Source organism: Ctenocephalides felis, unplaced genomic scaffold (genome assembly GCF_003426905.1).
Source record: "Ctenocephalides felis isolate EL2017-DRISC unplaced genomic scaffold, ASM342690v1 CF-g0.4_SCAFFOLD_03572, whole genome shotgun sequence".
NCBI lineage: Eukaryota > Metazoa > Arthropoda > Insecta > Siphonaptera > Pulicidae > Ctenocephalides > Ctenocephalides felis.
This window is the reverse complement of record NW_020539726.1, coordinates 4596264-4609766: the sequence shown is the minus strand read 5'-3', so window position 1 is coordinate 4609766 and position 13503 is coordinate 4596264.

The following is a 13503-nucleotide window of genomic DNA, read 5'->3' as shown; positions in this document are numbered from 1 at the left end:
AACATAAAACGGCGATATATGAAACAATTTTTATAAAGCGCACTAACTTATTGTACATTTTAAATCGAATTATATATTATAAAGCAAAACTATTCGTTTGCTATGAACATATGTATATTTTGAGCATAGCACTGGATAAGTAGTAGTAGTAAACAAGTTATATACAAAATTTTATAAATTAAACTTAGAATTTTTGACAGGTTCTCAAAGTTTAATGTTAGAACTGGTTTAAGAATATTAGCAAATGAAGAAAAGCAAATCTCACTTTTGTTGGGGCTCACCTACCTAGATAAATAGTAAGAAAATTGAATGCCGTATATTTAAATAAATATAGAAAACTAATTTAGTAAAGTAGTTTTAGTTCAATAAAATACAGAATTGATGCGCATACTTGCGACAAAGATCGATCTACAATTAATTGCAGATTGATCCATTTCTTAGCAGACACTTTGCATGGTTTTCGCAAAGGATAAAAATGATCAACTATCAATTCAAGAACAAATAGTTGCCACCAAATTAAAAACTAATAAACAGCTATATTAAAGAATTAACCACTCAAGTTCACCTGGAAAGCTAGCCGATCATACTTAATATGAAAAAATCTGAAGAATGAAATAAACTATTGATGCAATAAGTTTAGGTGGTTAGTAGTGCCAAAAAAGCAATTCCTGCAACCAGATGGAAAGAACTGTGTAAAAAGTACTGTATAGTGGTCACTTGTACTTCAGAAATGAAAAATGCTTTACATATGCTAACTGGCATTGTTGTGTGAAAAAATAGATATAATCTAAAAGCGTATAAATACATTGATCTTGAATTTATATCTCAAGGTGAATCGCAAGTTGATTATAATCTAATAATTCTGAATTTTCAATTAATTTTAACCTATGTGTAATATTAATAATTGTGAATGCACCTCAGTGCCAGTGGACCTTTGTAATATAGTTAACTAACTACTTCACAAGAAGAATACTAACGTACGAATTCCGTACAAAACAATATAAGTAGGTGCGCCGCAGGGCTCTGTTTCTAGGTGCATTGCTGTAGAATATCATATATGATGGCCTTTTGGGACTGGAGATTTAACCATGAGTCAAACCAATAGCATATGCGCAGATGTGTGGCCATAGTGGTTGTTGGCATACACATTTACGAACATTGTCAGTTTGTTTGACATAACCTTGGTAAAAATTAAGAGCTAGATTTAAACAATGAACCTCACATTGGCACAACAAAAAAGTGAAGCTGTTATTATAAGCATTAAAGTAATAGAACCATTAGTGCTAAGGCATCAGTAGTATGGATCGACTCCCTTATCAAACTAACTAAAGATAACAAGAATCAAGAATAGAAGATAGCACAATTGAAAAAATGTTTTTTTTTTGCTTTGTATATTTTGATGAGTCAAGTTCGAAGAATTAATATAAACAGTTATTGGTCTATAAATCCAAATACGAATTTTTGGAAAAGTGATGTCTCGAAATAGGTTGAAACAAATTTACAATCATTAATTTTTGCAACAACGATATGATACCAGAAAACGTAGATTATAGATATGAATAAATTCAACCCTTAACAAAATATTTTTGAAATAAATTTAGTGCAATTTATAAACCTAAATCAAATCTTTCTCTGGATGAGGCAATGATACCCCCAGTGCTGGATTTACAGTAGGGGCAATCGGGGCTACTGCCCAGGGCGGCAAATTTTGGGGGGCGGCAAAATTTGGATAGTGAGAAAAAATTCTATACAATATAAGCAACTTTTTTTTAACAACATTTTTATTTCAAGAAATATTATTGACAAAGCAAATATGATTGCAATGCAAAATTTGGGTTGAAATACCGATAACTAAAATTTATTATTTTGCCTTGCCTCCCTCTCCGAACGTAAATTAATCAAATTAGTTATAAGTTATCAAATTTGGCTATTTGGCTAATATAAAGATCCGTAACAAGCTGAAAGTTTAAGAAAAATATGTCCTTCCAGTTCTCGAGCCCTCTTAAAATGACGAATTGTGCACTTCCAGCTTAAAGCGTCAAAAAAAATTTAAACTAGTGACTCATGGCATTGTGCCTTAAGACAAATTACTGAAACATCCTACTGAAAATTACATTTTATAAAGAGCTTTGAAATTTTTTGAAAAATGAAAAAAAAAGACTTTTAAAAACAAATTTTTTGTATTTTGAAATTTTCGAAAATTATGAACTTTTTGCAAAGCAATCGCGCTGCGTAGCTGTTTTCAGAGAAGAAAAATCGAAACTCAATTACCATTACCAGCACTCTCCCCATCAATACAATCTGATATTTTTTAATTATTCAAGTCGATTTCGAGAACACGAATCAACCGATTTAAATGATTCAATTCCTATTGATAAGCAGACGTGCTGATTAGTTATTTGCCAAGGCAGGTCCAACTGTTTTGAAGATACGAGCCAAAATGCCAAAATGGATAATTCAGTTTTTGAAAAGCGTCCAATATCATTCAAAAAATTTACAGAATAAATAACTGCTTGAATTTGTGGGGGGCAGGTTTAGCGGTTTCAATGGTCCAATAAAAAAATTAAAAAAGAAACATTTGGCGGACAAAAGTGATCATAAGACAAATGCACATTAAATTATCAGATATTTTAAAGATATTATAATAATAAGTACAAATTTTGTTTACATTCATATGCGTTCTGTAACATTGTTTATCCGTTAGACTGCGACGCGGCGCTTACGCGCTTCTATATTTTGTCTCTAAGCAGCTGAAGCAGCGCGATTGCTTTAAAAAAAGTTCGAAAGTTGGTAAAATTTCAGAGATGGGGCGGCATTTTTGTCAGTGCCCCGGGGCGCCAAATTTCTAAATCCGGCCCTGGATACCCCACAAAGTAAAACACAAATTACTAATTTCGCGATGGAGAAGGTCAGGAAATACAAAATCTCTTTTATAAATATTATATATAAATATTTGGCACTATACGTTTGCATGGAAACTTAAAAATTTAGTCAAAATTAGTGTTAGTTAAAATTTATTCTAATAATAGTTTATAAAAAGATATTAAATATTATTTAATATTTTTAAATATTTTTTATGCGTGTTTTTCAACATATAAATGTTATAAAATTGTTTGCAGTTGATGATTATAGAAGTTTATTAAATTGGCTAAATGTTTCAATGACAATGGTGAGAACTATTTTGTTATTCAAATTTACATCGAAATAATGTAGTAAATAAAAATTAGAGTAAATTTATATAGTTTGATTCATAAATTAGAATTACAATTTATAAAATATTTTTATTAAAACTTGACAACATAAAAACTTACTTAAAGAAGAACTCATAAACTGAAGAATTTATCAGTTCAAGTTGCCAAAATTATGTCAATAAAAATTATAAGGGTGGAAATACATTTGGAATGTTACTTCAGTAAAATATAGAATAGTAGAACAATCGATATTACAAAATCGATACGTTATATTTATCGTATTTTTTATAAGAAGAATTGTTGAAGAACATTTAAATAATATTGCTGAGAAAATCACTCATACTTAACAATTTGTAATTATTTATAAATTATACCATTCAGCATGTTATAAAAAGACATATGAAATATGTCACATTATTTTGATCAATTTAGCAACGGATACATCAACAACTGAGTCCTGAAAAGTTGATAATAGGAGAACGGCAGAACATCATTGACCGATGACAGCAACTGTGGGATGCTGCAGTAAAGGGCAGATAGACGCATCGTCTTATTCCAAACATCAACAAGTCTGGCAAAATCGCAAGCATAGAGAAGTAAATTATTATTACATTACATGCACATTGATATCTGGGCACAGCTGTTTTCGAGCCTACCTACACCGCTTCAAGTACGATAGGTCGCCGGATTGCCCATATTGTTTGGGCGAATCGAAAATGCTGAGCATGTGTTATTTGTGCTCTAAGGGACGATGTAGAAGAGATATTGAGCCGAAGAATACTCCAAAATCCAAAGAATTTGAAGTTACAAATTAATTTTTACGGAAGCAAATAATGAAAAGGATTTAAATATAACTGACAAAATACAATAAGTATAGGTAGGTAATTCATAAATCAAGACTATTTTGCCGAGTATATCAGCTGAAGAATGGTTTTTATTATTGAGAATATATATAAATATGACCTTCACCTTGAGTTACCTCCGGATTTGTTTGGACGAAAAACAAAATTGGAGAACACATGTTCTGCAAAAAAAGGCAATAAGTAGATGAAATTCTCGCAAAAATGCTATTGACTCAACAATTTTGGTCTTCAAACGCTAATCAGAACTTTTAGTCAACAATAAATTGCTAATATATAACATTTCAAACAATCAAACAAATCCAGAGACAAATCATCAGCTCCATTGTATTCATACAAGATTCCCCGCTGGGCGTTACTATTATTATCGAATCAAAAAGATTTTTTTTCATGTATATAATCAACAATACCTGCTTATTGTTTTGTATAAACAAATCTCAAAAAAAATTATTAAAAAAAATATTGATTAATAAAGCAATAAGGCAAAATTAACGGACAATATGCGAATATAAATATTGTTACTATTAAATATAAAATGCATAGAAAGTAAAATTTATCGAAAACATATATGAAAATGCAAATTGTAATAAAAATGTAATATATATATATATATATATATATATATATATATATATATATATAAATTAATTGTGAACATATATAAGGCGTCACTTACGGGCTATTTCGCAGAAGCATTTAGGAAATTATTTAGTAAAACTACACTTTTACACTTATATGACTACTTATATGACACTCATATTCCAAAACAAAAGACTATTTAAGTTTCAATATCTTTATACCGCCACGATACTTCATAGCTTGATTTGACATTACGCAATAAATTCTTCTTCGTACAAGTTTAATATTAATAACTCGACCTTTCAGCACTTATGGACTATTTGAAAAAATAATTTAATAATAAAATCAGCATAATTTTAATCAAACAATATACAGAACAAAACTAGAAGAATTGACTAATTTTAATGCGTAGGTCCCGAAGCAAAACTACCAACGATCTAAACTAACATCAACGAACTTCAAACTCGAAAACGCTATCCATAAAATTGTCAACGATTACATAATGAGTACTAATGGCAAAATGTGCATATAATGCAATTTCTGCATTTACCGAAAGATGACGGAACCAATTATTATTGTTAAAAATGACATTTTATATTTTTTGAAGTTATAAACAATTACAGCAATCAATACACGTACATCACAAATAGTATTTACACATTTATGTAAATATTGAAACTGGTACATAAATGGTTATAGAAAATTACAGTATATAAAAAACAAAAATAAAAATTTTAAAAAGTTTAAAATAATATTCAACTAACAATAGCAAGTGCTGCCATATTTGCTGCTGATACGTGCATGATCGCCGCAAATAAAGATCCTTTTCCAGCATCATATCATTTTTAGTATAACTGAAAAATGGTATTCACAGTGGAAGATAGAAGTCAATAGCACAAAATAGTTCATGTTACTTTCAAACTTTGCGATCAAACTGCTCCCGAAGTTGTACTTAACGATATAATTATTGCGCCCAGAGATTAGGTAAATAATTTCGGCATTCACTTGGACAGAAAATTGAATTGAAAAATACACATTGAATATAAGACATATTGAAAATTTTTAAAAGCACCATGTTATTTGAACTGTTGATGATTATACAACACGTTAAAAAGTCTACAATGGGACTATGCAATATTTAAGTACTATTAAATATTCTGAATACTAACGTACGAATTCCGTACAAAACAATATAAGTAGGTGCGCCGCAGGTGCATTGCTGTAGAATATCATATATGATGGCCTTTTGGGACTGGAGATTTAACCATGAGTCAAACCAATAGCATATGCAGATGTGTGGCCATAGTGGTTGTTGGCATACACATTTATGAGATTGTCAGTTTGTTTGACATAATCTTGGTGAAAATCGAGTGCTAGATTTAAACAATGAACCTCACATTGGCACAACAAAAAAGTAAAGCTGTTCCTATTATAAGCATTAAAGTAATAGAAACCATTAGTGCTAAGGCGTCAAGAGTTTGGACCGACTCCCTTATCAAACTACGTAAAAGATCAAGAATAAGAAGCTATCACAATTGAAAAAATGATTTTTTTCCTTTGAATATTTTGATGGGTCAAGTTCGAAAAAAGTATATAAACAATTATTGGTCTATAAATCCAAATACCAATTTTTTGAAAAGTGATGTCTCGAAATAGGTTGAAACAATTTTACAATCATTAAATTTTTGCAACAAAGATATGATGCCAGAAAACGTAGATAGCTTGACTAAATTTAACCCTTAACAAATATATTTGAAATAAATTTAGTGCAATTAATAAACCTAAATCAAATCTTTCTCTGGATGAGGCAATGATACCCCACAAAGTAAAACAGAATTACTAATTTCGCGATGGAAGTGGTCAAAAAATACAAAATCTCTTATATAAATATATAAATATTTGGCACTAACGTTCGCATGGAAAACTTAAAAATTAGTCAAAATTAGTGTTAGTTAAAATTTATTCTAATAATAGTTAAAAAAATATTAAATATTATTTAATATTTTTAATTTTTTTGCGTGTTTTTAACATATAAATGTTATAAAATTGTTTGCAGTTGATGAATTATAAGAAGTTTATTAACTTGGCTAAAATGTTTCAATGACAATGTTGAGAACTATTTTGTTATTCAAATTTACATCGATTAATGTAGTAAATAAGATTTAGAGTAAATTTTATATAGTTTGATTTATAAATTAAAATTTGAATTTATAAAATATTTTCAGTAAAACTTGACAACATAAAAACTTACTTAAAGAAGACTCAAACTGAAGAATTCATCAATTAAAGTTGATAAAATTATTTCAATAAAATTATAAGCGTGGAAATACATTTGGAATGATACGTCAATAAAATATAAATAATCGATATTACAAAATCGATACGTTATATTTGTCGTATTTTTATGAGAAGAATTCTTGAAGAACATTTAAATAACATTTCTGAGAAAATCACTCATACTTAACAATTTGTAATTATTTATAAATTATACCATTCAGAATGTTATGAAAACACATGTGGTATATGTCACATAATTTTGATCAATTTAGCGTTTGTGTTAAACATTCGAAGTGAACACATCGATTGCGTAACAAAATAAACAAGTTAAAAATCCAGGCTTGCCTGGTATACATTTATATTGAAACAGTTTTATATAATAACTACACAATGGAGTGTGTTAAACCGAAAACACACTTCTATTCAATTTCAAGTAATTGAAGGATTAATTTCGCCATTAGCTGCTCATTTGTGGTTAAAAGGAATTTTAAATAGGATTTATTAAGATGTCAGCTGTATATACGGAATATCCATGGAAAATAAGGAATTAAATGTGAAATTTAATAATGAGAAAATTATAAATAAATTAAAAGTAACATGAACTAATATAAAATTAAGTCCGTTAAAAATCATGTTACGATATTGAATATAGTAACCTAGGGAACCGCCACAGTGGATAAAACTGTTAGATGTACAATGGGAGACGACATTAGAAGAACAAATACGGAAAATAATGTCAGAGTACGGCAAAATATTAAAGTACCAAGAAGATATATGGACAGGACAAGGCATTATAAACTGCTACATTGGAAATCGAACTTTATTAATAAAGTAACAAAAGAAATTCCAAACATGATTAAAGTGAACGGAAAAAACACAACGATAATAATTAGAGGACCACCAAGAAAATGCTTTAAATGGTGAGAAACAAACCACGTGAAAAAGGAATGAACTCAAAAATAGTAGAGAGATTAAAAGATTTGGTGAAAAATAAACCAATAGTGAAGAATGAAGAAAACATAATAGATAAAATTGTTGTTACCCAAAAGGAAAAAAATGAACAAATTAGAAAAAATGTAGAAGAAATAGATAATAAAAAGAAGGAAAAATAATAATTATAAAAAACAAAGAAAGTTCTAATTATATTACTGAATATAAAAAAAAACAAAACAAAGAGAAGAGAAAGGAAAACAAAGCATAAATGAAATAGAAAAAAACGCCTATCAGTAATAAAAAACTTAGCAACGAAGACATCATCAACTGAGTCCTGAAAAGTTGAGAATAGAAGAACGGCAGAACATCATTGACCGATGGCAGCAACTGTGGGATGCCGCAGTAAAGGGCAGATGGACGCATCGTCTCTTTCCAAACATCAACAAAGTCTGGCAAAATCGCAAGCATGGAGAAGTAAATTATTTCACCATCCATATGATATCTAGGCACGGCTGTTTTCAAGCCTACTTACACCGCTTCAAGCACGATAGCTCGCCAGATTGCCCATATTGTTTGGGCGAAATCGAAAATGCTGAGCATGTGTTATTTGTGCTCTACGGGACGATGTAGAAGAGATATTGAGCCGAAGAATTACTCCAAAATCCAAAGAATTTGAAGTTACAAAATTAATTTTTACGGAAGCAAATAATGAAAAGGGATTTAAATATAACTGACAAATGTAATAAGTATAGGTAATTCATAAAATCAAGACTATTTTGCCAAGTTTATCAACTGAAGAATAGTTTTTATTATAGCGAATATATATAAATATGACCTTCACATTGAGTTATCTTTTTTTTTTAAAAAAAAACTTTATTACTTTTTTTTTTCTTACATTTTTAAGATACTTAACACTTTCTCTTACATTTTTAAGACACTTAACGCTTTTTTCTTACATACATATTACTATTTTTTCCCCTAACATATTTACATGTTTTTATTACTTTTTTTTCCTTTTTGTTACATATATTTGAATTTTAACTTTTCCGGAAGGTCGATGTATTGACTTATTCTCCAACTCAGTCATGGATGCACAGAGTCAGAGTCCTTGTTTTTTCATTTTGAGTATAGTTATACAATCCAAGTACCTCTTACTTGTAAGAGGCATACTGCCACTACAGCTATTGCACACTCTGCATATACGTATGCTGCAGCAATGCCCACGAAAGGCCATTTTCACTTGAAATCATATTTGAAATCTATGATTTCAAGTGAAAATTTGGTATCAAGCTGCTCTGATACCGAACCGACCGAGGTTGGATTCGAACCCGGGACTAGGATTTGCTAGCCCACGTTCTTACCACGGGACCACGGCCCTAATCTTCGGATTTGTTTGGACGAAAAACGAAATTGGAGAACGCATGTTCTGCAAAAAAAGGTAACAAGTAGATGAAATTCTCGCAAAAATGCTATTGACTCAACATTTACGGTCTTCAAACGCTAATCAAAACTTTTAGTCAACAATAAATTGCTAATATATAACATTTCAAACAATCAAACAAATCCAGAGACAAATCATCAGCTCCATTGTATTCATAGAAGATTCTCCGCTGGGCGTTACTATTATTATCGAATCAAAAAGATTTCTTCTCATGTATATAACCAACAATACGTGCTTATTATTTTGTATGAACAAATCTCAAAAAAAATTATTAAAAAAATATTGATTAATAAAGCAATAAGGCAAAATTAACGGACAATATGCGAATATAAATATTGTTACTATTAAATATAAAATGCATAGAAAGTAAATTTTATCTAAAACATATATGAAAATGCAAATTGTAATAAAAATTTAAAATATATATATATATATATATATATATATATATATATATATATATATATATGAGTGAGTTCTTGAGGGCGATACATCAAACAAAGAAAAGCCAAAGATTTATAAAATAATCTTTATTTCCAAACGTTTCGACATTCAGGGACCGATTCTGCCGCAATGTTATGATAAGTTCATGTTATGAAGAATTTTCCATAGTAATATAGACAAAAGTTATGCGGTTGGTGTTCAGTCAGGCGAATTTCTCAGGTTTTCTCATACAAAACATAACCTAAAAGCCGCACAAATGTCAAAAAAACGATGTTAGATAAGTGTGTGTTTCTGATTCCTCTTAGGTAAGATACGAAAGACGTTGCAGTTTATGTTTAAAACGCCGGAATGAACAGCAAATACATGATATTTTGACAGCATTCAGTATGATTCATTCGCATAATGTATGGGGAGTCGGAGCGTAACATAGCCATGTCGTAACATTTCTCTGTTATGCGCAGAATCGGTCCATCAATTTAATGTCATCATCATCATCATTTCATTTAATGTCATCGTTGTGAATATGCATGCACGTTGTATATATGTATATACGTATATTTATATATGTATAGTCGTACATGTATATGTGTACATATATAGGTATATATTGTTGTATCTATATATGTATATGTGTATTATATGTTTGCATGTGTGTGTATATGGATATATGCATGTATATATATATATATATATATATATATATATGTATATGTGTGTATATATGTATGTATATATATGTATATATGCGTAGGTTTATATGAGCGTACTTAAATATTTTTGCCTATACTTTTTAATTATTTATTTAATTCTAGTCTCTACTACCTTTCCTATCTTTTATATTTGGTTTGTTGTTAAGTGTTGCTGTTTGTTAATTTTTCTCTTATTGTATAGTTACTTTACCAATCCACATATATTATAATTACCTAGATATACTAATTTTCATACTGTTTTTAGATCCACTGATGATGACATTAAATTGAATGTCGAAACGTTTGGAAATAAAGATTATTTTATAAATCTTTGGCTTTTCCTTGTTTGATGTATCGCCCTCAAGAACTCACTCATATATTTCAACATCACAGGGCCGGATTTAGAAATTTGGCGCCCTGGGGCACTGACAAAAATGCCGCCCCATCCCTGAAATTTTACGAACTTTCGAACTTTTTTTAAAGCAATCGCGCTGCTTTAGCTGCGTGGGACAAAATATAGAAGCGCGTAAACGCCGCGTCGCTGTCTAACTGATAAACAATGTTACAGAACTTATATAAATGTAAACAAAATTTATACTTATTATTATAATATCTTTAAAATATCTGATAATTTAATGTGCATATGTCTTATGATCACTTTCGTCCGTCAAATGTTTCTTTTTCAAATTTTTTGATTGGATAATCGAAACCGCTAAACCTGCCCCCCACAAATTTAAGCAGTTATTTATTCTGTAAATTGTTTTGAATGTTATTTGACGCTTTTTTCTCAAAAACTGAATTATCATTTTTGGCATTTTGGCCCGTGTTCTCGAAATCGACTTGAATAATTAAAAAATATTAGATTTGTATTGATGGGGAGACGTGCTGATTAGTTTTTGGTACAGACAATTACGAAAAATGGTAATTTGGTTTCGATATTTCTTCTTTGAAACAGCTACGTAGCGCGTTTGCTTTGCAAAAAGTTCATAATTTTCGAAAAATTTCAAAATACTAAAATGTGTTTTAGAAGTCTTTTTTTTCATTTTTCAATAAAATTTAAAGCTCTTTATAAAATGTAATTTTTAGTACGGGATGTTTCAGTAATTTGTCTTAAGGCACAATCCATGAGTCACTGGTTTAAATTTTTTTTCGATGTTATAAGCTTGGAAGTGCAAAAATACGTCATTTTAAGAGGGCTCGAGAACTGAAGAACATATTTTTCTTAAACTCTCAGCTTGTTTACGGATCTTTATATTAGCCAAATTGCCAAATTTGATAACTTATTAACCAATTTGATAATTTACGTTCGGAGAGGGAGGCAAGGCAAAATAATAAATTTTAGTTATCGTTTATTTCAACCAAAATTTGCATTGCAATCGTATTATGTTTTGTTAATTATATTTCTTAAAACAAAAAATGTTGTTAAAAAAAGTTGATTATATTGTATAGAATTTTTTTCTCACTATCCAAATTTTGCCGCCCCCCAAAATTTGCCGCCCTGGGCAGTAGCCCCGATTGCCCCTACTGTAAATCCAGCACTGTATATATATATATATATATATATATATATATATATATATATATATATAAATTAGGAGTATATATAAGGCGTCACTTACGGGCTATTTTGCAAAAGCATTTAGGAAATTATTTAGTAAAACTACACTTTTACACTTATATGACTTCTTATATGACACTTATATTTCAAAACAAAAGACTATTTAAGTTTCAATATCTTTATACCGCCACGATACTTCATAGCTTGATTTGACATTATGCAATAAATAGTTCTTCGTACATGTTTAATATTAATAACTCGACACTTTCAGCACTTATGGACTATTTGAAAAATAATTTAATAATAAAATCAACATCAGTTTAATCAACACAATATACAGAACAAAAACTAGAAGAATTAACTAATTTTAATGCGTAGGTCCCAAAACAAAACTACCAACGATCTACACTGCCATCAACGAACTCGAAAATCGAAAATGCTATCCATAAAATTGTCAACGATTACATAATGAGGCAAAATGTGCATATAATGCAATTTCTGCATTTACCGAAAGATGACGGAACCAATTATTATTGTTAAAAATGACATTTTATATTTTTATAGAAGTTATAAACAATTACAGCAATCAATACACGTACATCACAAATAGTATTTACACACTTATGTAAATATTTAAACTGGTACATAAATAGTTATAGAAAATTACAGAATATAAAAAAACAAAAATAAGTTGAATTTTATAGTTTGTTTGTAACAAATACATCTAAAAATTTTAAACAGTTTAAAATAATATTCAACTAACAATAGCAAGTGCTGCCATATTTGCTGCTGATGCGTGCATGATCGCCGCAAATAAAGATCCTTCTCCAGCATCATCTCATTATTAGTATAACTGAAAAATGGTATTCACAGTGGAAGATAGAAGTCAATAGCACAAAATAGTTCATGTTACTTTCAAACTTTGCGATCAAACTGGTCCCGAAGTTGTACTTAATGATATTTAAAAGTCTCAGTTTACAATTAAATACTAGTATATAAGACGGTGATTGGACCCGTGTGGACCTATGGTCTTCAACTTTTGGGTCCTGTGAAAAAGAGTAATTTAATCATCATCCAACGCACTCACAATAATTCTAAACGCTTCTATGATCTCTATTAATAAGTCATTAAGTAATTAATGACTCAATTCTCTAATTATCTCATATATTATCTTTAATATATTATCTATAACTTGTTTACTTAAACATGAAATTATATTGCATTATTGCCATGGGCGTTGAATAAATAAATACATATATATTTTGTAATTATATATTTTATATTCGTAGTAGATAAGCCACTGGAAAGCTACCAATTTCTAGTCAATGTTGTTTTCAATGTATAATGTCAGTCGTCTCTCTGCTTATTATTTGTCTGAAAATAGATCTCAAGATAAAAATAAATGAATAATTTTTTTTCTGCATTCCACATAAAATTGTAGTACATAACGGACGTATGTAAGATCAATTTTATAGTTTTATTTTTTGGTATTTTATTTATTGGTATTATATATAGAAACATTTGTAAAAGC